Consider the following 27359-nt stretch of genomic DNA (forward strand, 5'->3'; position numbering starts at 1 on the left):
TGACTGTGAGCAAATGAAATCTCAGTGAATCGATGTCCTCGTATTAAAAGAGACTCTGCAGTCTAAACCTCTGAACCTGTGCTCCTGCGTTTTCCATTTTCCAGATAGCAAAAACTGTAATTGATAAAAGTCGGACATTGTTAAATGCCTCTTTAACAAGCCCGCACACGGCTTTGAACAAATACCAGAACATGAAGTATCGATCGGAACATTTGCGTCGGCTTCTATGCTTCCCTCAAAACGCGTGCTTGTTTCAGTGGGAGAAAACGTCCAACAGGTGCAGATATTCAGTCACTATGAGTTTGACTTCAAATATGGAATTATTTACCTTATTTTATAGCAAACAGGTGTGATTACTGAGGTCAGATTTGTCTCTTTGAAGTGTGTACATATATGACATAAAACAAAAATGAATGATAACCCCGACCCCTGACTAACATACCAGCCTAACAAATGGAAATCATGAACATGTGTGGGCAATAACTGTGTCACCTGATCCACTACAGTTTTTCACTCATGTTTTTAAGTTAATGGCGGATGAGCACTGTGCCTGCTGCTTCCATCACCTTTAATATCTTTTTTTACCATGCTTTCAGTGTTCTGTCTGTCCATCCACTTCCATCCAGGCTAAAATGAGAAAAACAGAGCTCACAGCTGTTCTGTTGTACAGACCCCTAATCAGGGGCTTTGCAAGGTCTAAACAAGACTCCCACAGCATACAGACGAAGCACAGATAGGAAGGAGGAGGCAGAGTGAAGGTAGAGTGAGGCCTGCACGCAGTGAGAAGGAGAGGGGCCATCTACCCTCTAATCCCGGCTATCCCACTTGAATCCTGACAGCACGAACCTGCTTTTATTGCTGTGAATGGGAGGAATACCGATTGAAATGCACCTACGTGCAGAGCACTTTACAGCGCCGCTCTCTGCTCTTAGTTTGGCTGAACTAATGACATTATATTAATTTACCCGCTCTTCTAATTATTGCTTTTTCTTGTAATTATCACAAGCTCGGGTTTGTATTCTCGTCAAACCGCAAAAACAATGTGCCAACAACCAGACATCGTGTAGAAATTCTGCTTTTCTTTGTGCAGATAAGTGAGGGTGTGAGATCTTTTATTGCTCAACATAATAAAGTTTGTCAGTTTGTGACAGTCACAGTTGTGGAGTCATTATTTCAGAAATAGCCTCCAGCCTCCTGTAATCTTAAATAATGACAGTTTGTTTTTACCGAGAGCAGAACAATCCAAATGCTTGCTCACTCACTGTTTTAAATATGACGTGCTAACAGGCGGCCTCAGACCGGACAGAGTTTGTTGAGAAATGAATTTAAATAAAATAAGGGAATTAGGACAGTTTCTGTCTTTAATGCATCTTTAATGTGATTCTTGGGCTTAAACCTCCGATTTGTTCCACTGAAAGTAAGTCCGGGATGATTTCTATAAATCAGGGACAAAATGATGCGTGACTTTGAGAGACAGTCTCATGCTCTGCAGACTGACTGAACAAATAAAAGGGATTTCTACTGCCGTTTTGACGAGCCATCAGGCAGCCTTCACACCTCCAACGACCCCAACAATAGAGGCACTTTGGACACTCATTCCCCCACCTCTCCCCCCTCCATAGAGCCATCACCACCTTCAAACTGTTCACCTGCAACACCCGCCCCCTCACCCCACACAAAAGAGGATTTCACACCACCTCCTCCGACCACAACTCTTCATATTCATGAAGCAGATGTGAGGAAGCAGTTTAGGAGTCTGAATGCTCAGAAAGCTCCCGGCCCAGACGGCGTGTCTCCTGCCACCCTCAGACACTGTGCAAACGAGCTGGCCCCAGTGTTTTCTGGCATCTTCAACTCCTCACTGCAGGCATGTCATGTGCCTGCCTGCTTCAAGTCCTCCACCATAATCCCTGTCCCCAAGAAACCTAGGATCACTGGACTAAATGACTACAGACCCGTGGCTCTGACATCTGTGGTCATGAAGTCATTTGAGCGCCTAGTTCTCTCCCATCTCAAGACCCTCACGGCCCCCCTCCTGGACCCCCTGCAGTTTGCATACAGAGCCAACAGGTCTGTAGACGACGCCATCAACATGGCCCTACACTTCATCCTGCAGCATCTGGACTCCCCAGGAACCTACGCCAGGATCCTGTTTGTGGACTTCAGCTCTGCCTTCAACACCATCCTTCCAGACCATCTCCGAGACAAGCTTTCCCAGATGAATGTGCCTGATCCCATCTGCCGGTGGATCACTGACTTCCTGACGGACAGGAAGCAGCATGTGAGGCTGGGAAAGAATGTCTCGGACTCCCGGACCATCAGCACCGGCTCCCCTCAGGGCTGTGTTCTTTCTCCTCTGCTCTTCTCCCTGTACACCAACTGCTGCACCTCCACCCACCAGTCTGTCAAGCTAATCAAGTTCGCAGATGACACCACCGTCATTGGGCTCATCTCGGACGGGGACGAGTCTGCCTACAGGAGGGAGGTTGAACGTCTGGTGTCTTGGTGCAGCCACAACAACCTGGTGCTGAATGCCCAGAAGACAGTGGAGATTATTGTGGACTTCAGGAAGCACACAGCCCCACTCCCCCCCATCATCCTGACTGACACCCCCATCACCTCTGTGGACTCATTCCGCTTCCTGGGTACCACCATCACCCAGGACCTGAAGTGGGAGCCCACCATCACCTCCGTCATCAAGAAAGCCCAGCAGAGGATGTACTTCCTGAGGCAGCTGAAGAAATTCAACCTGCCAACACGGACGATGATGCAGTTCTACACTGCAATCATCGAGTCCATCCTCACCTCCTCCATCACCGTGTGGTACGCTGGAGCCACTATCAGGGACAAACAGAGACTGCAGCGTGTTGTGCGCTCTGCTGAGAAGGTGATTGGCTGCAGACTCCCATCTCTGCAGGACCTGTACACCTCCAGGACACTGCGGCGTGCAGCCCGGATCTCAGCTGACCCTTCTCACCCTGGACACAGTCTGTTTGACCTGCTCCCCTCAGGCAGGAGGCTCCGGTCCATTCGCACCAGAACCTCTCGCCACAAGAACAGTTTCTTCCCCTCTGCTGTTGGACACATGAACAATAACCACATGACTGTCCCCACCACTAACACATGACCCTACGCTGTGTCACTGCATCATTTCATGTTTGGCACTGATCACCACCTGCACTCATGTATATATCTTTCTACGTAGCACTCATAATTCTTATTCTCATGTATATATCTCATGTATATCTCATGCACATATCTTTCTTTCTACATAGCACTTTAATTCTTATTGTCTGCACTGAAGCACCGCAGCAATTTCCTAATGTTGTAAACCTCAACATCTGGCAATAAACCCATTCTGATTCTGATTCTGATATTTTGCGAAATTTTTTACAGCCTAAAACGATTTCAAGTTCAAGCAGGTATGAAACTCTTCCTTTTCAAAGAAAGCCAAACCCTCCTTGTTTATTACCCACGATTCCACCTGCCTGCCAGCCGCTCCTCACGCTCAACACTGGCTTCTGAGCGAGCCGACGGGATGCGCGATTTCTCCGGCTGCACCGGTGACAACTTGTGTTTACTCCAATCGCATTCACTGCGTGAGGGAGACGAGACGGAGGGAGGCGACGTGAGGAAATGGAGCGGCGTCGGATAAACGGTCAGGGGAAAGACCGACGCGCGGACAGAAAGACAGGCCGAAGAAAAGAGAGGTGGTGGGTGCATCATTGCTTGGCTAGACTGTGATTAGGCACATATCTGTGGAGGACGTGGTGTGGCTGTAGAGAGAGAGAGAGAGGAGGGAAGAGAGGTTTTGGTAACCATCATCTTGGAGATCAAAGGCCTGTCTGCTTATTCCGCCTGCAGCCCTTCTCTTCAGTTTGGACGAAGGGAATAGGATATTGGGAGGGAGGAGGGGGTCTGCGTCAAGCAGCTGAGAGCAAAAACTACTTTTCCTCGCTCACTTTGCTCTCCTCTTACATCTGTCCTGATGCTGTCTCTCTCATTATCAACAACCTTCTATCAGACTCTTGACACGCATGCAAAGAAAGCACAAACAGAATCACAAACACGCTGCACACGCACGCACACAGAAAGATGGAGGTCTGCAAGAGAATCATGGAGTTAATGAAGCGGCGGTCACCCACAAAAGCCCGGGCGAGTCAGTGATGTGACCTTGATCTGTGTGACTCACACAGACCACTTTGGCCAATCGTCTCCGCCATCACCTCCAGCATTCCCTTCAATTTATTCTGTCCTTCTCTCTCCTCCACACACGGAAAGATAAAGGGCTTCCCCTTCTTAACCTGAAAGAGGGATTAAAGGGTAAAAAAAAAAGAATCATAGATATATTCTCTGTAATCTTCAGGATTTCTCCCTTGACTTTGACTCCTCAAAACCGCTGTTGAGCATGGGTCTGCAACCGCCTGCACATTTTTAGCATTCATCTCAGACTCAGTTAAAAGTCCAAAACACCACCAGCAGACCACAGACGATGGCAAACAGCACCGACGGTGGGAGAGAAGGAGCGAAGAAAAGGGGGGGTGAAGGATTGACAGAGGTTCAGAATGGATACAGATCCTGCTTAATTTAGGTTCAGAGTCATGGCAGCATGGGAATCAATCATGACAGCTCTGTATCATATCACAGAACAGACAGTGTTGGCTATCGTGCTTCCCCCGTGGCCTGGAAAAGCCGCTGGGAATGCCAAAGGGGGAAAAAGTGTTTGCAGTGACTCGCTCGATTTAAATGCTAATATTAAAGTTAGCTTATGGATTTGGAATTTTAGATGTCGCGCTGCAGGTGAGACCCGTCGCTGCACGTTCGCGTAATTTAAGTGAGATGCAGAGAGACGGGCAGATGGGGGGAGGGGGTTCAGGGCTAAGCGACAGCAATCGAGAAGGGTGGAAGTGGACGTGACGCCTCGAGCTGAGCTTCCCTTTCTCCTACGCAGCCTCCCATATATCTCACTTGTGACATGACGTGTGGGAAATGTAAGAGCTGCTGTGTAAACATGACCTTTGACCTCTGCTTATCCAATATTAAATTGGAATGACAGTCGGACGGCCCCTCCCACCTCAAACCTGCGGCGCTAAGAGGAGCCATCAGGCCATCTTGAGCGAGGGTCACGGTAGACGAAGAGGGGAGGGACTGAGGTCTCCCCGGTCTTACAGCCTGACACACGGCTAAATTAAATGCTCCTCAGAGACGCCTGGATGTTTCTGGGTTTGCAAACATCCCGAGAAGATTGTTTTTCCCAGCAGAGACAAGAGCAACAGGAAAATCCTCGGAGTTTCATTCACAACCTCACTCGGGAAGAACTGTTGTTGTAGAGGAAGTCTGGGAAAAGGTGGGTTATCCTGTGCCTCGGTAGTATGTGCTCACTGTCGAACCCCTGGCAGTTTGAGGCTGATTTGGTTTCTTTAATGAGAAATGATTCTGCCCTCGGGGAATTGTACTAACTTTGTACAGGAGAGAGGGAGAGGAGTAGGGAGGTTAAGTTAACAGGACAAATGGGAGTCATATGTACTGTTGGGCTGTGCGGCCAAACAAAACACACGTTAGGGAACTTTGCACAAGAGCGGTTCCCTGTCCTTTGGCAGTGCAGTAAAGTTTCTCTCCCCACACCTCTGAACCTCGTTGGACCGCCAAACAAAATTACCCCCGTTTTGAAAGCCCACAGAGCAGCATCAGCTCTGCAATCCTGCTTTATCGCCACGAGAAGACGGCGTCATGGACAAACAAATAAACTTTCCTTTCTGCAGCATCCACTAAGTTAAGTGGGGTTTGGACCCAAGGTGCCTTCTGATAGGTCAATTAGGATGGCCGATGGCCAGCAGCAAAGCCGGCGTTTGATTCCTAGACATCTGTTTTGCGTGCGGAGACCTCCTAATTGTCAGAGTTAAATGTGATGCAAATTCCTAATCGCATGCCAGTCTAATTACTGTAACTCAATCAGGAAGAGTCAACATAACTGCCTACATAAAAATCAATTACAGAGTTAGACTGTAAATATGTGCTGCAAGAAATCATCTATTGTTAGCAGCTCTTCCCAGATAATGGCCTGCTTTCAGTAACTAGCTGGGTGGCTAATGGAGGCTTAAGTTGCTGAGCCACGAATAAGCCAAACTAGTGCAGGAAATTCACATAATAAAAACACTCGAAAGTGAACTTATTCCAGCTCTGTGAGCGGCTGTTTATGTCTTTGTCTCACCTGAGTGGTGTTTAATAAAGAAAAGGGGCCGTATTTAAAAGCACTCACATCCTGTCAAACTCCCCACAGCTGGAGTGTTTGCATTTCAACTGTAAATTGCACTGGGACTTAAGTGGGGATGTGATAGATGCCCAGCGAATAGAAAAGGAGCCCTGCAGTGAAGCACCCTCTGCCAGCCGCTCTCATCTCCCACGGAGAGGGCAGGGTGCCATCAGCAGATGCTCTGACGCGTTCGTGAGGCGACGCAGAGTTAAATGAGATCGGCAGAGGGGCAAATAGTCACACGGCATCTTTGTCTGTCCCTTTTCTTTTCACCTCAGAGTGTAGTGATAATTAACCGAAGCCTCGCTGCGGTACGCAGATATGTCACGTTTTGGTTTCGTGTGTTTTTGTGTCAGAAAGAGCGAGAGGCACGGCACATTTCTAAATGCGTTTTTCAGAGCCGGGCTCTAAAGCGAGTCGGCTCAGAGCGACGGAGGAGAAGTGAAAAGACTTGAATCTGTTGGATGCAGAGTATATGTCATTATCAGTGGACACTGTGTACAGTAGACTGCTTTAAAGAGGTGGGGCCAGGCTGTGATCTGTCTGCACTTGGCAGGCCAAGACACTATGTCTCCCTGAGAATTAAAATCAAGCTATTCAAGCACCCGGGCACTCGGGACCTGCTTTGTGCTCTGTTTTATGCCACTTTAATATACAACTGACAGCGAGAAAAGCTAAAGGCGGAGTGAAGGAGGAAGCTGTGTGTGAGGAGAAAGCCGAGTCTAGGCGCTGTGGGTGGTGGTTGTGTTTCTTTGCACATTTGTGTTTGCAGTGAAATCTAAATTTTTCCTTCTTCAAAGCTGACCTTGTTGTGAAAGCAAAAATAAAGTCACAGCATTTCTTTCTTTTTTTCCCCAAAAGTTTCCCAGGATTAAAAGGTTTTCACTCCAATTCACTCGCTGGTATTTATATAGCACCAAATCCCAGCAACAGTCACCTCAAACTGCTTTATGTTGTAAGGTAAAGACCCCACTTATTTGGCGACAGTGGGAAGGAAAAAACCCCTTTTATATGTGGAATGAGACAAAATCAGTACAGAGTCGAGGAAAGCATGGAAACCCCAGTAATCACATCTTTAACAGTCAAATTCAAAAACCTGAAACCTGATCTGTTTCACTTTACCTGCAAGCAACACTGACGCTTCAGAAAATGCCACATTATGCTTTACAGCAGATCCATTTTATTCTATTGACGCACTCAGAGATGGCTGACGGATGACACGCCCATGCCCTCACCCTTGTAATATCATTGCTTAATCTCCTTGGTAGCAATTACTTCTGAGGGGAACAAAAGCCAGCGCCAGGTAGCTATTACTGACATGGCAGCTTAATGAACAATACAGCCTCCTTTTCTATAAGGCCAATTTGCACAGCTAACCTAACAACACCCTGTCTAATAAAGGAAAATGTTTAGATCAGCAGACATATACGGCAGTCAGGCAAGCACGAGGTGAAAATCTCATGATTTAAGACGCAATTGAGCCGTGGTGGCAAAAACGCACCGAGCGTGGGCGAGTGAATAGGTTAAATAAGGGGGAAAAATATGGAGAACAATGCAAAGTGCACAGGAAGTGATTAAAAAAGGGTGGAAGCGCATAGGCTTAAAGCTAAGCACAAGCTAACTATGTGAAAGAGGCACTGCGGCAGAAACGGATGGATGAGAAGAGACGGGGCAAATAGGAGGGCAAAGCTAAAATGTCAGGGCACGGGGAGTCGGCGATGTATGGCACCAGGAAGGCCAATTGTGTGCAGCCGTGAAGGGATAAGAGGTCACGGGATGTCTGCACAGTCTGCAGCGTGTGTGCTGGAGTCAGCAGTGACACAGCACTAACCTCCCCCCACATGGCATTATCTGTCTCCCCAAAACCACAGGACATTGCTCAGAAAATACAGCTGTAAAAAAAGAGACAAGACAGGCAGACAGTGGGGCGGATAAAACACACAAGGTAGAATGGCAAAAGGAGGAGACATGAATTTGAGAAAATTGCCATGAAAAATTAAGATACTAATTACGATGGGAAAAAAATGTTAAAAAGATTGAGACAAAGTGTTGCTTTTAAAACAATTACGCACCGCCTTCCTTCCCGAGTGAAAATGAGGCCCGCAGACTGAAAGCGAGAATAAATGAGGCGGTGGGGAAGCAGTTGGGGTTCGTTTGGGGAAGGTGTGGATGTTAATCGTTTCCACCATCGGTTTACGAGAACCCAGCACGCTTTGGCTGCCCAAGCTCCTGTGTCGTCTATTTGCTGCGCTCGTCAGCCGCCTTGTTGCATAAAAACAGCCTCACAGGCAGGGAGACATGCACCTAAACACCAGTGTGTATATTTCTCTCAGGAATTGCATTGCGGAGGAGCGACTACAACAGCCCAAAGCCACAGGGAGTGTCTATAAATGCAAAGCGTGGCGACGAAATCCCCACAAATGACAGAAAATATGCAGAAACATGAAGTCAAAGAATCGGCTCTTGATAAGGTAGACTTCTCATCTTTCCGTAAAAATTTCCCTCCCGCCTTTCAGTGTCGATAAGATTCCCAGCCTTTGTTGCTGGGAGAAAAGCAAACAGCCTGAAACTACCTGCAGGATTTTTCTCTCCAGAGTTTCTCCCATGGGGGGGAGAACACGTTCACCTAATTCCTGTTTATCAGCCCAGAGAATCACTCTCAGTCTTCTTGGTTAATTAACTAAGTGGTGTCTCTAGGCCCTGTCGCCGCTAGGTGTCAAACTCTATCAAGCCACCCAAGTGTCTCAGACACTCTAACTTCAGGGAAAGCGCCCCTGGTCTTGTGATGATAATTGCAGAAGCAACAGGGGAACGAGAACATGCACAGGCTGAAACGATTACAAACATACAAAGGGGGGACGTGGCTTTCCCCTTAGCTCCTGTTCTCTCCGTCCCTCACACACATTGATGTTGCTTCCTTTAGTTCTGCTGAATATCTGCATTTTGGCGCCTTTATCTTCTTTCTCCTCTCCTCTGTGCTAATTTCGTGGCCTGCTACTCAAAGCTCTACTGTAACTGGGCTTGGCCTTCTTCTAAACTCCAGCAATCTTTCCCACTTACTCGGGCTTTTCTCCTTCACTACATCATGCTGTTCTCCACTGCTTCAAATTCTTCAATTTGCCCTGCTGGGCCTTGGCAAGAGGCAGCCACGCTCTTCCTCTGACCAAACTTCGATTGGCCCACTTCGAGCTCTCGCTCTAGGGTCATTTATTTCTTTCTTTTCCTGGCATGCACCAAGCTGCATTCTTCCAAACGCACTTATGCAGCAATGGAAATCATTTTGGAAGTGGCCCAGGCCCTTCTCCTTTTTTGTACCCCAGCTGACGCCCACAGAGAGAACAAGAAGGAATTGTGGGAGAGGAGAGGGAGGAGAGGAGAGGGTTCCAGGTCAGTTAGACACTCCAGCTCATACACAGTGCACACACTGAGAGACAAAACCAAGTGTTTTGCTTCTCCTGGTCTTCAGATTTGCACAAAGATCGCTCTGGAGAGGAACAAGGCTTCTCTGGCTTTACTGGTCTTCTTCCAGTTGAACTCCCACAGTCATAAGTGAGGGCACATTCACTGACACTGAGCCTGTACTTTCAGTGGAACAGTGAAGCCATCACCTCCTGTCACACTGTCAGGTCAGTCGTGCAGGATGGAGACAAAACACACTGAAACCGGAGCACTGGTGTATCAGACCTGGGATGACTCACATCCTCCCGACATGAACCAAACAACAGCTTAGTTAAAATTTTCCACATCCAGTGGTACTGCTGGTTTTGGCTCAGCATGGTACTGCATTGTTACTTCTACTCGGAGCTGATGCACAGCTACATGTTGCCACCGACTGCTGGCACTTGGGGGGTGGGTTGAAATTATACGTAACAACCAATCACGCGGGCCACTTTTGCTCTTCTTTGAGGCGATGTCAGCTCAGCGTTTGATGAGAAACCGAGTGTTAAAGACAATGAACGCTGTCTCATGCAGCCATTGTCTGTGCTTCTTTCATTCGACAGGCAGCATGCTGCTGGCGTTTTTGAGTACTCAGACTAAGTGTGACTTTATAGCTTCTGTGCACTGGTTGAATTCCCATAATACGGCTGGAGAGCCACACAAGCAAACAGCAATCCAGGACCATAAATGTGCTGAGAGGAGCGCGAGGGGTGGGTGAGGCACTGGCACAACCAGCTAAAAGACATCATAGAAACTCAACTGAAATGATTTTTTAGTATTTCCACCATAAACATCTTAAAAACATTCAGAAAATTTAAATTATGAATTCTAGTTAACTAAGGGTTTAGTTGCTGCTTGTCGCTGATCTTAATTCTTACAGTATAATCGAGTCTGTGTGCCGTTTGTAAGAATATCCCATTATAAAAGCAGCTTATGCAACTCGTCATGGACAATAAACTGGACTGGTCATGCAACACAGAGCACCTGTATAAAAAAGCCCAAAGCCGACTGTACTTCCTCAGGAGGCTGAGGTCTTTTAACATCTGCAGGAAGCTCCTGAGGATGTTTTACCAGTCAGTGGTTGCTGGAGTACTTTTCTATGCTGTGGTGTGCTGGGGGAGCAGCACAGCAAAGAGGGACTCATCCAGGCTGGAGAAACTGATCAGGAGGGCTAGCTCTGTGGTCGGCATGAAGCTGGACACTCTGGTGACAGTGGCAGAGAAAAGGACATTAAAGAAACTGATGGACATTATGAACAATGCTGGGCATCCTCTGCACACAGCCATAAACAACCAGAAGAGTCTGTTCAGTGACAGGTTGCTTCTCCCCAAGACAAGAACTAACAGACTTAAAAACTCCTTTGTCCCACACGCCATCAGACTGTTTAACTCCTCTCTGGAGGGGAGAGGGAGGGGAAACAGGAGGACAAAGGAGGGGGGAACAACTAAGCTGCAGTGCCTCTGCACCTCACTGTACAATACCTTGTGCAATACTTTTGTAAATAGTCAACAGTGCAATAGACTCAATACTTGAAATGTGCAATTCACTTGTATTTTTATTTTTTATTCCTATTTATTCTATTTATCCCCTTTGTATATTTTATTTATATTTGTCTCTGTATTTATATATGTGTGTGTGTGTGTGTGTGTGTGTGTGTGTGTGTGTGTGTGTGTGTGTGTGTGTGTGTGTGTGTGTGTGTGTGTGTGTGTGTGTGTATATATATATATATATATATAACAGTTCTGTAACTGTAACTTTGGTCGTTGCTGTGCTTTTTTTGGAAGTCGAATTTCCGAGAGGAACCCACCCGAGGGATTAATAAAGTTCTATCTTATCTTATCTTATCTTATCTCTTATCTTATCTAATTATAACGTTTTTATCAATTTAAGCTTCCTGAGGTCCGGTCTTTTTGCAGCCGTGTGTAGGTGGAGGTTGTGCAGAGGCCATATAATTATGCCCTGATTTCAATGGGTTGTCCATGAGAGGGTTGGAGCCTTAAGCCTGATCTGATATTATCGAGGCCTCTCACAAAAGGCATGACCCGTTTTAGGCAGAAACTCTATTACTGCCCAGTTAAAGTGCCAGGCCGAATTTCACATTCTGACACACATCATTACATTAGCAGGAGATCCTGGCCCATTCTCTCAATTCTCCTGGAATAACAGATTTTTGAAGGCTGACACTCTGGCTAGTTTCACTCACCCCCTTCAGGGAATGATTTAACTGCTGATGCTGTTTAATACAAACACCAAGTCTCTCTAATGCAGCTTTCTTTGTCTTTCCTTGGCTGTAACATTTCAGGTGGGTTAGCGGAGGGGGGGGGGTTCTGACATTTAAAGAATAAACTTGACTCTTGCTCCTAAATTTGTCCCCTGCTCTATAAATAAAGCCGGCCCTCGAATGATAGGATCTCTGTTCTATGTTAAGAGTACAGTAATGGTAGGAATTTGCAGTAGTTTACATAAAAGATAAATAACAGTTGAAACTATATATTTGTGGATAAAACACTGGTCAGGGTGAGAATTTCAGTCTTCGTTTCCTCTTCGCAGTATGTTGTGTTCCAGCTGTAATGAAACAGCAGCGATGGCTCTGAGGGTTTGTGCTTTCCTTCCCTCTGAAGCCTGCCTGCATTTTAAACAGTCTCAGCACATCTAATTATAACAAAAATGCCGTATACGTTAAATCTTATTGCTTTTTTCACCCATTCAGGGACACCACTTAGTGGATTCACAACACCAAGAAAGTCATTTTCTACTTATAAATATGGCGTTTTCTCTTTTTTCCCCTTTTTGGACTGTGTGGGGTATTTTATTCTTTTGACCCATCTCACAAACATAGACAATAAAAACAGCCTGCTACTAGGACAACTCTGCTTGTCCTCCCAAAAATCTCTGAATCTGAGTATCTGTGTACAGAATATGTACATGATCTCACATAGGGTTTTGTGGATGGTCTCTGTGGTTATTTCAGTTAAATTCACTGAACTCTGTATGAAGAATGCTTTTAATTAAGATGGTAATTAATGCATTAAAACCTACGACACCATAACCGTCACGAGCACGGAGAAACCGAAACAACGAGCAGGCAGAGGGACACACAAATCCGTCCACACAGGCTCAGTCGCCATCTAAATAAGATGGGAATCCATTTCTGACACAGAATGAGATGTCAAAGGGCTCCTTGCAGCCGTCGGGATGATCTAAGACAAAAATGACTCAATGTGAGTGGGCATTCTGATTTTTCACACTCGTGTGCCAGCAAACGCTTTGCCTCGTTACTCCAAAACCATGGCCCGCTCTTTCCAAGTGCACAATCGGTCACGTTAATGAGATGCACAAGAATTAGAGTCTCAGGAGGGTTTGGAGGAGAAACCGGTTGCCTTGGCCGTACAGCCTTAAAAACGAGCAACCTCTGAACGGGACCGCTGAGACGCCTGACGATCACAACGCCGTGTACCTGTACTCTGAATACATAAAGGTACTTTAGCTCTGAGAGTGCTGTGATAAAATCAGTGTTGTTTCCTTAATCACACTGATGCGGGCTGCTGAGGGAGGTGGACGGAGGTCTGGGACACGCCTAAAAACACGAGATGTGTTTACGAGCAAAGATTGAGGTTATTTCTATTACTAGCCTCCCCTGTGTGTCTGCGTCCCCTGGCACTTGGTGATGAAAGAGAACTAGTTCACCAAAATACAGCGACGACTCTGTGTTCTGCTTTGAGATTTATCACCGTGTTCACTTGCACGGGCACTCCTTAACCTTCGAGTCTAACCGAATATCGACTCCTCGGTGAAAACGGTTGTGTCGGCGAGCGCACGAGTGCTCGCGCTCATGTTGACGTTTCAGGAACTGTGTCTCGTTCTCTCTCTGTCTGTGTCATTGTGTCTCTCCAGGCTCTTCATTAGTTTCTGCCTGGGTACTAATGAGTGATACCTGAAACCTGCCAGTGGCCTCGGTCTATCCCTCCACCCAGCAAAGGGCGGCCTTCGGTGGCAGCGTCTCAACGCTTTTTTCAGAAGTTGGCTAGCTGCCTGCTGGAGCCGGTGGTGCTAAGGTGTATTAATGAGCCACTGAGCCAACCTTGTGTATGTGTGTGTGTGTGTGTGTGTGTGTGTGTGATGACTAAAGAGTCCTCCGGCTGCCACTCCACATTCCCCCCTCCCCTCCTCCTGATTCCACCATCCAGGGATCTATTCATTTTTAATCAGGTGAGTATCCCAGCTAGAGTCCTTGACTGTTGCCAGAGAAACCACTTGCACAAATACACGCAGAGAAACACACATACACACACACCCAACTCATTTCCCTATCTGCTCTGATTCACACTTTTACATTTGTAATCCTCGCTAATTTGTAATTTTGCTTCTGCGTGCTCCCCTCAAGAGAGAGAAACTAATTTCAGGAGTGAAAAGGGATTATCAGATGCAAACGAAATCTCCCCACCTCTCGACAAAGATACCGATGTAGACAAAAAGTGTCTCAAAGCCTGCTTCATCCTGGATGGTAACTCTCAAGGAAGAAGCAAGTCAACTGCTGCACTTGCAATTACTCCTTATCAGCAGCGGGGAGCGAACTTGACAATAACAAGAAAACGCTGAGCTGTGACGGATCATAAAACACAGGCAGACGTGAGAGCGGAGAACGTAATCGGCTTCCTCGATTTGCTTTTTGGGAATTTTGTTTACGTACTAATGTATGAATAAGAGGCCAGGTGCCTAAAGAGAGTGTGTGTGTGTGTGTGTGTGTGTGTGTGTGTGTGTGTGTGTGTGTGTGTGTGTGTGTGCGCTCCACATAGAGAGCCGTTATAGCAGAGGAGTGTTATTACATTCATTAAGGCGCTCACAGTGGCTTGCTCTTCTCAGCTGTGTGGTGACTCAGACCTGTCAGACGACTAATTCTCTTCACATTTTTACTTGCCTTGTTGTGTTATTGCCAGACAAAGCAGGGGACCCTATCATATTAACCTACCCACCTCCTACTCTCACACACTCACGCTCACTTTGACTGCAAAAATGAGCCGAAGGAACAATGGAGACACACACAGAAGAGGAAAAGATGGAAGAAGGGGGAAAATGTCTATGCTGGGAGACAGCTGGCTAAAGCCCGGAAGACAGTAAATTAGCCTTCTGATTAGATTTGAAAAGCTGCAAAGGAAATGAACATAATGCACCCAATTAAAAGAAAAGACAGCCATAAATACCGAGTGTCAAGCAGTTGTTATTTCTGCCTTGAATAAAGCTCCAGAGAGTGACAATAACAACAACGCTGTCATGTACTTACCACTCTGGCATCATTTTATGCTGTTACGATCCATATTGCTGCATCTGTCAACTTCACCTTTGATGTCAGAGCTGAATCAAACCAAGTTTGGAGGTGATGAGGAAAAGTAGATAACAAGCCAGACCATAATTGGTCCACATGTCTTTAAAGCCTTGTGTCATGAAAGGGGACAGAAATCCGAACCAGGGAGCAAACACTGGAGCCCCGGAGCTATCCGGGCATTATAGCCTGGAGCCGTCCTCCCATTACGGCCTCAGCCCTGCAGAGCTTCAAAGCCACAGCACTTTTGTGGCCGCAGAGAGGATCCCGGTGCCAGGTGGAGCGGCACGAGCCAAGCCCAGAGAAAAAGAGAGTAAATAAAAATAAAGACTAAATGCTCAAAACGGTGCTGTCCGGCAGGCAAGCGATAAAAACTAAAACCTCACTCAAGGCTAAGTGCCATCTTTAACATTTGGCAGGAGCAGCGCTCACCAGTGTTTCTGTAACTAAGCACTCGGCTCGCACCCTCGGGCTTGAGCAATTAAAGACACACTCACTGAGACTCATCAATAACAGAAAAATTGAAGAGAAAGAAAAATCGCGTTACAAATGAAAGGAATGCTGAGGAGGCAGGAGGTGGATCCGGGAGGGAACTCACTGGCTGCCTGTTTTATAATGATTCGGATCATTTTGCTCTGTTTTTCTTGCTGTTACACCAACAACGTGGAAGCTTTTCCTCTGTTGCAACGCCCTTAATGTTGCATGCTACATGACATATCTCAAGCCTGCAGAGCTGGAGCTCGGGCATTTTCTGTCTTGTTTATTGCTTCGGTTTAAACTCTGGTATCAAGTTTCTTTGTGCTGCTGCTGCAGAAAGCCAGATGAGAGCGTGGCTGGTTTTGAAATGAAACAGAACAAGCGAGGCTATTTATAAGAAGCAAGCAGATAATTGTTGAAAAGGTTAGAGCAGCCACAGCAGGTAACAAGTAGGCTGCGTGTCAGGATGTCAAGGCACCATGGTGATGATGTTGCCAGGTAAGGCGAGGTCAAAAAGAGCAGTTGTTTTAGGAGTTACTGAAGTGGAGCTTTGTCAGAATCAATACACCCAGAGCCTTAAACAAGAAGACAGCGGCCACGTTATCGAATTAGAACCAACACTTCAACATTTCAGCTTTAGTGAAGAAGTACTGCGACTGCATTTATAAGGAAAGAGCACATAACGGCAGCAAAAATGCAATGTTTTCTGCCACACTAACATCACGTAATTGTAAAAGGAAGAGACAGAAACAAATGTGGGCTCAAATATCAAACAGTAGGATTAGAGAAATGTTTGAAGTGTGACATCAAACACACATGAGCATAAACTGGAAAACTATGTACATGTTTTCTTTGTTTATTCTGTGTCTATATAGAGCAACATTTCCCAGGCTTTCAGAGACAGACTCGCATTCTCAGACAAAGACGCAAAATCGATACAGCAGAGCGAACAAACTGAACCGGGGAACGTTGCGGTCATCGTAACAGACATGTTTAAATACTGTGTTTATTGGACACGTTTGTGGCATAAATACACCAATGAGTAGCAGCGGGGGAACTCATTTATTCACCCATTCATTTCTTTCCTGCTCAAACTCATTCACCCACACATCCGTTCCTTCCTCGCTGTTCTCGTCTGTCGGTGTCTCTTCTGCCTGCGAGCCTCGCTCGGCAACCCGAGAATCCAAGGTAGCCAAACCTAAAGGACCTACAGGGCCGTGCATCATTTAATGACAGAGGCTGAGAGATGCCTGACGGACTGCCAAGTCCCGAGACGTGCTGCGTGAGTCGAGCACAAACACTCCTCCGTAGTGCGGACATGCATTCGCACATGTACCCATCGTCGGCATGTAGGAGGTGTGCGTGCTTGTGTGCGTGTGTGGTTGTGTGTCACGTTGGTCCTACCGAGACAGAAATCTTGCGAGTGTATATCTCGGTGGCGCCATACGGGACAAAGAAAGGGTCCAAGCTCAGGCCCCCCCTGAGTGTGATGATGAGGTAGGAGGATTCAGGATGACACGGTCCAATTTGGAGGTTTAGAGAAAAATCAAGCTATGAATAATGAGAACATGATCATGGACTAAAGGATCTACTGACTGGATATTGCATCAACATTTTTTTTAAAAGCCACCCCTTCTCGTCTTCTGCCCTTGCCTTCCCACAGAAACGAACGTTTGAGTGAACAAGCAAATGAAAGTAAATGCTGAAGCCTGGCCTGAGCTCTGAATGTCACAGTCAGTCACTGCAGCCTCCCTCTAAGTGATGCAGACAGAGCCCCATTCTGATTGCCTCACCAGCAAAGCCAAGGGGTGAAAAACATTTACATGCAAATACAAATGACCCACTAGCTACTGTGTGCACGCTAGCTATGGTATTCTGAATGCACAGCAACTGCAGAGAAACCCGGCATAGAGCCGTTGCCAATCATCAGCTCCATTGTAGCACGCAGGCTTTAGAAGGAGGTGTTATGTGTGTAGGATATCAATTATTTTGCTTTTGTGGCTTATTGGTTTGTTACTGCTATTGTCACTGCTTCTCATATCAAGCGAAATGAATGTTAATGAATTCCGACCAGGACTACTGCATTAACAGATTTGCTGTGAAAAAGCTTAAATCCATAAATCATTTTCCACATAACTCCTCGGTATACAGACCGTCTACCATCCCCACAGAATCCACTCATCTCTGACAGCGGTGGCTAATACCGTGTAATCAACCATCCACTTTCAGCTGGAACAATTGTAATCCATAACCCATCATAACAAACATGCCTCTCTGTCACGCTCAAGTGGTTAAGTACGAGGGGACAGATTGCCGGTGGACGGGCCGAGTCTCCGGGGGTCTTGGACGAGGGGAGACCCTGGCTCTCGTCCTGGCTGTCTCACACGGCTGGGACGCTTGGATCGAGGACCCGCCTGCTGTCATCAGACCTGTTGCCTCCAGATGGGTCCCAGTCTGATTCTGCGATTTCTGTCCTCATCCCGCCTCCACTCCTTATTTCAGCTCTTCTCATCCGAGACATCCAACTCGACCTTGCCTTGATCTTTTCAGCACTTATTAACAAAGCCCCAAATCATCATCCTTTTTGTTCTTTAACCTTGACATTCAGCTTTGTTAGCTCTGTGTGAAGCTTTCATCTCATCTCTCCCTCATTGGATCGACTTCCTTGGCCAAAATCTCCACTGCGTGGGGGTGTTTGTGAGCGCGTGCACACATGCATGACGGTTGGGAGACGAGCAGACGCACCGCACAGCAAGACCTCTTTGATTCAGCACAGCAGAGACCCACAGCAAGGCTGTACATTAATTGGTGCTTCTGAGCCATTAATTTAGGCAAGTATGTTGAAGGACCCACTTTGCCTCCACTTTCCAAGAGCAACACAGGCTGAACAAGCCTCCTCTCAAGACCCTTCAACTGTTTTCCACTTCCCCAGCTTCCCCACATACCTTGCAGTGCAGCTCCATCCATAAACCATACCCTGCCCTGCCTCACTCACTCCCCACTCTCTCTTCATTTCACCATTACTGAGCGAGGAGAGACAGCAGGTCACAGTCTCTGCTCCGTCCCCTCCACCTCGCCAACTGCCCTCCGCCCGGTGCCAGCGAGCCATAGTTTTCTTTTTGTTTTTTCAGCATGACTGATTCCCTCAGGTCACCGAGCACATTAAGCTGTTAATTACCTCAAAGCACAAAACAAGTGGCAGCTTGGCAGCACAACGAGACATTAACTTTTTTGTTTTTTTAAAGAGTACAGTCAGAAACTTAAAACCGCGATGCTGGAGAGACCGGAGCAACACGAGCAAAAAAACCCAAAACAAAACAAAAAAGCTGCAGCAACAACAGCCGTAAACAACTCTGTCAGCAGCAGACTCAGACAATGCCGACGTGAGAACACTGATTTTATTTTTGCTCTTCCTCCGCAGCCATAAAACAACCAGATAAAGTCATTTGGGCTGGAAGTTCCCCCAAAGAAATGAATCAGCCATAAAACAGCAGCGGGATAATACCAGCCCGGCCCGCAGGGCACGCTTTTTTCAGATTCACGCTGTGCCGATGCGGGAAATGATTCAGGATGTGTGTGACCGGCATCCTCTTCACCGTGTCTGCAACCGCACAGTTGTTAAACTGTGCCTTATTAGTTATGCTCTTCGTTATCATAGCAACCTAACAAGGGAGATCTAGCCAAGGAGGTGTACAACATGTGTCTGTGAATGCTATTATAGAAATGAGTGTTGCTATTTTTATCACATCAGAGAAGAAAAATAATATAATTGCGGCATTGCTGCTGGCACTGAATGTGGTGCTCTTTGCTTTGGGCCTGTGGAGGCTCGTTTCTGAGTGGGAGTCTCAGTCGGCTGGTCGTGTTGTATTTGGGACCAGAGACCCTCATTAGTTTCTTCTCTTGCTAAAAAAAAGGAGGCTCTGTTGACACAGAGACGTCAGGAGTGTGAGAGTAACCCAAAGAGTGTGTATTCATGTCTTTGTGGGGACCAAAAATTGGAAGTTTACTATACTTATGGAAACCAAAATCATGGTCCCCACAAGTTTGAAGGCATTTTTGAGACTCAAAGTGTGGTTTTAGTGACAGGATTACAATTGGGTTATGGTTAGGTTTAGGGTTTCATTTTGCATGGTTAGGGTAAGGGGCTAGGGAAAGCATTATGTCAATTAGATGTCCCCCAAAAGATATGAATGCAAAAAGGCTGTGGAAAACACTGAGCTCACACACACACACACACACACACACAAATTGTTTATTTGCATCGGGGAAGCAAACACCGGTGTCCATCTTCATCGCGTCTGTCTGCCTCGTCTTTCAGTCCTGGATCGCTCCTGGTTGGGTTTACAATTTACATGTGACAGTGTCTCTTTCTCACTGTTGCAGATAATGAAAGAATCGGCTGCTCGTACCTTATTCACAAACAGGAAAACACACACACACACACACACACACACACACACTCCCTTTGGAGATACAATAAGCCTGTATGGGATGGCAGCTTTGCAATGGGAAGCATCTTCATTCAGCAGCCACTTGGCCTGTAGTGATAGCTGCTGCATTCTTTGTTGCTGCCATACTGCACAACCTCAGGCTTACACAACACGATCCCACTCCGACTTCTTCTCGGGGACATTCTGTCACAGCTAAAGGGCACGGGAAAAATCCTGAAATTAAGACTTTACAAATTCTGAGGAGAAACTGGCTCGCGGCTGCAGATGAGAGCGGCTATACGAGGCAGACTTTTCAAAGAACACTGAAAAACCACTTATTATTGACTCTATCGAGCTTCACTTCTTTGAACACTCATCTACTCTGGCTGCCTCGGCTTATTTGCACTGGATGCATAAGAGACGTGAAGACGGGGAGATGAGAGCGAAAGGAAGACGGGGCTGGAAAAACAAGTGATTAAAAGATAAAAGGGAGAGAGCAGATGATGAGGGAGCAGCGGTGTGTGATTAAATGGCGGTGGTGGTCCCATTGGGCTGTGGGTCTTATTGCATTTTAATGGGGGGGCTGGATGATCTTTGACCCTTTGTGAGGCAGTGGTAACACCTTAGTGCAGATCAAACTGCCAGCCTTGACAAACCCCCAACCCATGAAAGGCAGCTGGGCACTGAGAATGAGGTGTGTGTGTGTGTGTGTGTGTGTGTGTGTGTGCGTGTGCGCGCGCTCGCAGGGTCACAAGCAGATGTGTTTATCCTGCTGCTATGGCAACTCCAGCAGTAGCCTTGGGCAAATAACAACAAGCAAAGCAATGTGTGTGTGTGTGTGTGTGTGTGTGCAGGAGGGAGAATTTGAGATGACAGGATTTTCAAAATACGAGCAGCATGATTAAATATAAGTTTTCAATTCATACACCTCCTGCCTGCACCCCCACTTTCTCCCTCCCCGGTTGCTGGCCTGCCCCTCAATCATCAGTCCCTTCTTTTCACCTTCTCTTTCTCCAGCTCCACATGCTAAGTGGGAACATTGTTACGGTCAATTTGTCCCATTCAGGGTCCCAGTGGGCAGTGTCCCTGCCCTGACAGCCTGCAGACGGAGACCACACTGCCTGAGAGGCCTTGACATCAAGGTCCAAAGGAGACTTAAGAGCGAGAGGGGGAGGAGGGGGGTGACGAGAGGTAATGGGGGGGGGGGGGGGTACTCTGAAGAGAAAGGAAGAAGAAAAAGAGACCTGGGTGCCGGGTTTAGCATGAGCCCCCCGGACCGTGCAGCTCAATAGTATTTCGTCTTATTTCATCTGTCAGGCTCACACTAGATTGATGTAGGTGGTGAGAGCTTTGCTCCCTCGAAGGATGCTTCGAATAGTTCTGCTAGGCTGGCAAAAACCCAAGAAGATGTATGACAGCCCAGAAAAACCTGATGACACGATCTGGATTATTTATTCAGTTTATGAAACCTGACATCAGAAAACAGCACCACTGTCTAACCAACTGGAGTATTCCCAGTATCACTGCAGGTCTTTACTATCTGGGAAAGGGCAATGCCTGGAACTGGTTATCAATATCATTCGAGAAAAATGGCTTGGTGTTGTTTTTTTTTTTTTTAAAAACAGGTAGCCCTCATCGTGATGGTGCACACGGATAATCATCTGTGCCCTTTAAAGAACAGATAATAGATGCAGAAGAACAAGAAGAAACCCTGGCAGTAAGGAGGTCTAAGAAGGCTTTTCAAATCCTAGTTTCTAATCACAGATTTCAGGTTTCTACAAATTTCTTTCTGCAGTCAGATGGAATGAATGTAAAAATAAAACCTTGATGAGGTAAGACTTAATGCCGTAACATTTTCCTCAGCCAATCTGGAAAACAACGCTTTGTCTGACTAATCTATGTTTTTGATTTCTATGCTGGAGCAGACCCAGTCTCACAGGTGACGTAACCCCCCCGGCGGGGTGCTGGAGGAAGGTGCAGAAGAGGGATTAAGTCACTGCATAAAGGCACCTGTTATTTTAGCACACAGGGTGCAACACTTGCCCCGAAGCAAGGGGTGCAGAGCGGCTGTTGGTGTCAGAAATGAGGCACAAACAGGGCACCCATTCAAGCCAGGCTGGACAGTGCTGAATCACACTTGTATAGGGCTCAGACACACTGACACACACATGCCCTCACAAAGTCCATACACAGGAAGGCAGACACAATATGAAGAACACTGGTCCTTGTGGTTCTCTTTGACAGACATAGACAAACTCTCATTCTGCCTCCCTCTTTGACCTGCACACACACAAACAATTCCCATAACTAAATTGCGATTCCGACTCCAGACCGCGGTGGATCTGTCGAGGGCATGCGTGCATGGTGGGATATTGCAGATCTCCCTAAATTAGCTAACTTTATAATAAATCACTGGGCACTGCTAGCCAAGGATTAGCCAAGCTCCAGTGAGCGGTTTGTTAAGCTTCGAGGAGAAAACGCCGCCAAAAACTGACATCAGCACTGGGACCTTGGAACAGTCTAACCCCCTGCCTCGTTTCATTTAGCCTTATTATCTGAGTTCTCCATTGACAAAAAAAAAAAAAAAAATCCTGCTCCTACGTTTGGATCTAACTCGGATCTATTACTTTTTCTTCTGTTGGGGTTTTTCCACTAATCACTTTTAGTGCTCAGGACATCAGCTCCAACATCAGGCACACCATTTCATCAATCGCTTTCCTTATGTTTGCCTTTTATAATTTTTTGTGCTATCTTGTCCCCCACTGAGTCATTTCTCTTGGAAGGAGCAATGCTTCCTACTGTCTAGTTATTTATATACTGAGTGAGGAAGCATTTATCCCCCCTTCACTGCATGCACAAACTCCTCGGATTCAGCTTTGCTCAGGTAGCTCATTATGAATCCCATCAAAAGTCACTTTTGTGAAGCTGTTAACGAGTTCAATCTAATTTCTTTTTCAGTAATGCTTACGGTTATATTAGCCTTATCTGTCGGAAGCTCTAATGTCTTTCTCTTAATAATTTTCATTCCTCAATCTTGTTAACAACCTAAATTTTGATCAGTTTTTCCATAAACACGTCACAATGCTTCTCTCCTAAACTCTCACAGGGTGTTTGGTCCATGGCTTCCAAACAAATAAAACCTGTATCCATTACAGATCCTATCACAGCGGTATTTCCTCTGCCGCCTGTTTATTAATTTCCTGTGATAGCATTTGTCTTGTAATTACTGATTGTGTGATGGCCTTAAAAGGGATGTCAGCACTTGAGAAAAAGAGGACAGCTCCCACTCTGTCACGTCAAAGATGCCTCGACACATTAGAAGGTTTCCAGTTCACGATCATCTCTGCATCCTTTTCGCCACAAACTTGTATATCCCTTAAGAAAGGTCTGAAACAGACTGGTGCAGCAGGATGTGAGCAGCAGGGACAGAGGAACTGTGTGGATCCTGCGGCAGCAACCCCGAGCCCTGGCTGTCAGAGTGGGTGACAGCCCGGACTCGAGGAAGAGGAATTAAAGAGGCTCTTGTCCTCGAAGGCTGATTGACAAGGTAGCGACAGAAAGGTTAGTGGAGGTGCTGGTATTCTCTTAGCTGTGCCTACCCTCACACTGGTCCGGGGGCACTGTCTCACTCTTTCAAGATGTCTCTCTTATTCTTCTCTCCCCTCACTTACACCAGTGCTTATTATAGGAATGCCTCGACCCTTGGGGACTGCACTTTCCAGTCCACAAACCTCAGCTTTGGACAAAAGGAAGCTGAAAAGCAATTTGAATTTGAAACAGGGACCGCAACAAAAACACTGCCCCCAAATGGGAGAACTTCAAGATACCAGGAGCCAGCTACTGAGAAGTAGTGGTCCTTGCACAAAAGCAAAAATGTGATTCTGATACTATCCAGCCAACTAGCCCAATGTACTGTAAAGACAGCAGCTACTGCAGAGGGAGGGGGGGGGGGGGGGGGGGGGGGGAGAGAGATGACAGAGCTTGAAGGCAGGAGTGGTGGACATTAGGGGCCCAGCGGGTAGGACTTCAGAACAGACCAGCAGCAGATAACATGCAATCACACAAATCCCACTCACTGCACAAACAAACCAGTTCACAGAGAGGGGCCGTCTGACCAATCGGGTTCACTGTGCGTCCACTGTTCTGCAACTCTGGGTTTGGAAATGATGTTTTGTAATTGAGCCTTACGCCAGAGTCAAAGAGGATAAATCAAGAATTCACAATGAACCCTCCGGGAGAACCTGTTTGACTGAGCTGCACTGACACCTCATCACGATGCAATTAGTCAAACCTTAAGGATGAAAATCCATACCGATGGATGGAAGGTGAAGCGCCTTCGGGCTGCGGGCAGCAGAAATCCGCCTGTTTTGTGCGTAGCTGCAAGCTACGCAGTATGATATTTGTACAGTGAGAGCGACTGTAGCGCTGATGCACAGAGACCAGGTTAGCCCGGTCCTGTGGGTCGGCTCGGTTCTGATGAGTACATTTCTTCCTATAATCATTTTTCCCCGAAAAGCGCTTTTTGGCGTCAAAGCGCCACAAAAAGCGCACCACACCTCACCTCCACACCGGACAGCTCGGTCCACTTACCTCTCACTATCAGGGACAAGAAGAGTGAAAGCAGCGCGAGTCCGTTGTGTCTCCTCACTGGGTACAAAATATCCGAGAGCGAGCTCGTTACTGCGTTACCAGATCCGGTGGAGGGCTTTGGAAACTACTCCTCCCTGCCGCACCTGTCTCTGGCAAACGCTGATCTCGTACGCTGGCCTGACATCCCCCAGACAACTGTCCGAACCCCCTGCTAGTGTGAGCGCACACACGGACACACACACACGGGGCACCACCTGTCCACGGTGCAGAACAGCCCACAAAGAGCTCCTATGTCGCGCGGCGACACATGGCATTCCCCGTTAGTGTCTGCAGCAGCACTCCCTCACAGCCGTCCGAAATCTCCCCCCGAGGGACGTGGACGCGCTGGGAGCAGTGGGTGACGAACAGGAGAAAGCGACAACGGGCGTCCGGCACAGTGGCACAGCAGCTGCGGCGTTTGGGACTGACATCTGCCGCTCTCAGCCTCGCGTCCTCACAGCAGTGCGCTCTCCTCCGCGCCTCTCAGAGAAAGAAAGGACTTTTCCTCACCGCCTGTGCGCCACACCTTCGCGCAAAGCCGGGCTCGGGGTCCAGCGCAAAGTCCCATTCATCCGCTGATCGCGAACAGTTCCGCTCCGTGAGCGGCACTCTGGAGCTCCGGTGGAGTCGGAAGACCTCGGCGTTTCTTCTAGCGGCAGTGTGAGCTACAGCATCTCCGGCACTGAGCCTGTTAGAGCCAAAACCTGAAGCAGAATCATGCAGCGAGTGGAATGGAATTGATTAATGACTAATTGGGCTTAAACGGTGAGGCAAGCCCAAAGCCTCCGAACATCAAAGTCAGGCAGCTGTTTGGGGCATGCGCGCTCCTACAGTCAGCTCAGTGTTAACTCAGTTTCACGGTGGCAAAGTGATGACTGATTAGTGGCGCTAGGCACGAGTTCAAACTCAACCTGAGGCACGCACCTGACAGAGCCCGCCGTTCTTTACTCCAAGAGACCTTTATTCTGAAACACAAACAACAGAAGGTTTGGAGAAGTTCCTCACGGTTCCGCTTACTGTGCTGACGTTAAGATGAAACAACGAGGCCGATTCAAAGCCGTTTCCTGATAAAGATGAGCATTTATTGCTCTCCTCTCTGTGGAGCAGTGTGGAAAGTACCTGAAATAGGCTTCCAGGGAGCAATAAAGCGGATCCAAATAGCCTACCCGAGGATGCATGTTGATCACACAGTGTCCCAGTGTCATCTATTCCCAACATGCGCGAAATTCACCACATTTAAACCTCGAAACAAACAGCTGAAAGACATTAAAATGCAAAAATGAAATCATCCCCTATGAAAAGAAAGTTGTTTTCTATTTAAAAAAAAAAAAAAACTTTTTCAAGTGGAAACAATTTTAATAACAGTTCCTAAAAGTGCTGCTCACTGTAATTCCAGAAAAGCATTCAGCAACTTTGAGCAGTTTCCATGCTGAGTTTAAGCTCTTTCTGTATTTGCATCTTCTCACTGAGCCTAAATTAACACAATAGAGGAATAATTCCCTCTCATTAAATCTCAATAAGCCTCCAGTCAAATCTAATTGTTCCTCAGCACAATTTGGGGTTTGTGTTTGAAATGAATGTGTAACCAGTTGTGTTTGTTCAAGTGACACTGATATAAACAAGCAGGACTTTGAAAGGGAGCGGTGAGAGCCGGCAGTGCTGTTGCTGTGTTAAAGGAGTTTAAACCTACTGGACCTTTCAGTGAAATTGCTTGGAGCCAAAGCTACTTTTAAGCTTTCATTCATGAATAATTAATTGCTGAAATAATGACTTTCGCAGGCTCGAAGGCTCATGTGTGTAGCTCACTCTCTTTAGCATCTTAATAAATCTACTGCAAGTGCTCTGACAGCCTTCATACAAGCTGCTGATCACACAGCAGAGCCTCTCCTATGAGGGAGATAGTCAAATAGCCATTCAGATTAAGATAAACTGTAATAAAGATTTCATCATCTCTGTTACTTTATGTAAGCAATACTAGTTTTTTAGCAGCAGATGTTGCTGCAACATGAATTTATCCCTTTTCTAAATCCACTTGCGTTCTGTGACTTTCACAGTATTGTAGGACTTTGCTTTGCTTGTTTGGTTTTTTGTTTTTTCTTATCTTCATTTGCACAGCCAGAATTTGCTTGCCCCAGCACTGTAATACTTATTAACATTATTTATCCTGCTTACTTTATCATCCCGTGCCGTCTGTGACTTTGTAGCTTCTGCAATTAAAACTTGAAACTTGTTTGTGTTCTCCACAAGAGAGTTGCTGAATGTCTTTGTACAGGTTGACTGCGGTTACAACAGAGGACACCTCTTTGACAGCGGTATCATTACTCAGGCAGACACGGTTTCCAACACTGGAATAATGATGAGTTCTCCTCAATCTCTCCAATTTTTTCTTCCATCCTGTCTCCTGCAAGCCTGCATGTCTCATGTGTCTATAAGGACCTGAACTAACAACATGCAGTCAGTGCAGCAATTTGAGTACCTGAGATGAGTGGCCAAGTGACTTCACAGAGTCAAATAGAGGAAAAACCTTCATTCCACAAGGATTTAAAATGCCCGTGTCCTTGTGTACACTCCTCAGAGTGCATGCAGTACATGTGTGGATATGCACGTGTGTGACCCTGCACTCAGAAAAATTATGGTTCTTAAATGGTTCTTCAGATGGCTTCATGGTTCTTTAAAGAACCATCATACGTCAAAGAACCTTTTTATTTTGTGGATGGTTCTTCAGCTATTACAAATGGTTCTTTAAAGAACAAAAGGTTCTTCATCCTTAGCAATCTAAGTTTGATGGTGTAAATGGCATAAATATTTATTC

At 46.6% G+C, this 27359-nt stretch overlaps 1 protein-coding gene across 1 annotated transcript in view; it reads right to left on the reverse strand.

The window, feature by feature from the left end:
• Positions 1-25126, reverse strand: part of sema6bb (sema domain, transmembrane domain (TM), and cytoplasmic domain, (semaphorin) 6Bb) — a 138166-nt gene extending 113040 nt beyond the window's left edge. The window contains exon 1 of the mRNA XM_085349046.1: positions 24509-25126. The gene's annotated coding sequence lies outside the window, so the exon portion shown is untranslated. The remainder of the gene's footprint in view (positions 1-24508) is intronic.
• Between the last annotated feature and the right edge of the window lie 2233 nt (positions 25127-27359).

This window comes from Diplotaxodon limnothrissa, linkage group LG23, assembly GCF_057381915.1.
Source record: "Diplotaxodon limnothrissa isolate DT_005_m linkage group LG23, D_limnothrissa_male_GT1.1, whole genome shotgun sequence".
NCBI lineage: Eukaryota > Metazoa > Chordata > Actinopteri > Cichliformes > Cichlidae > Diplotaxodon > Diplotaxodon limnothrissa.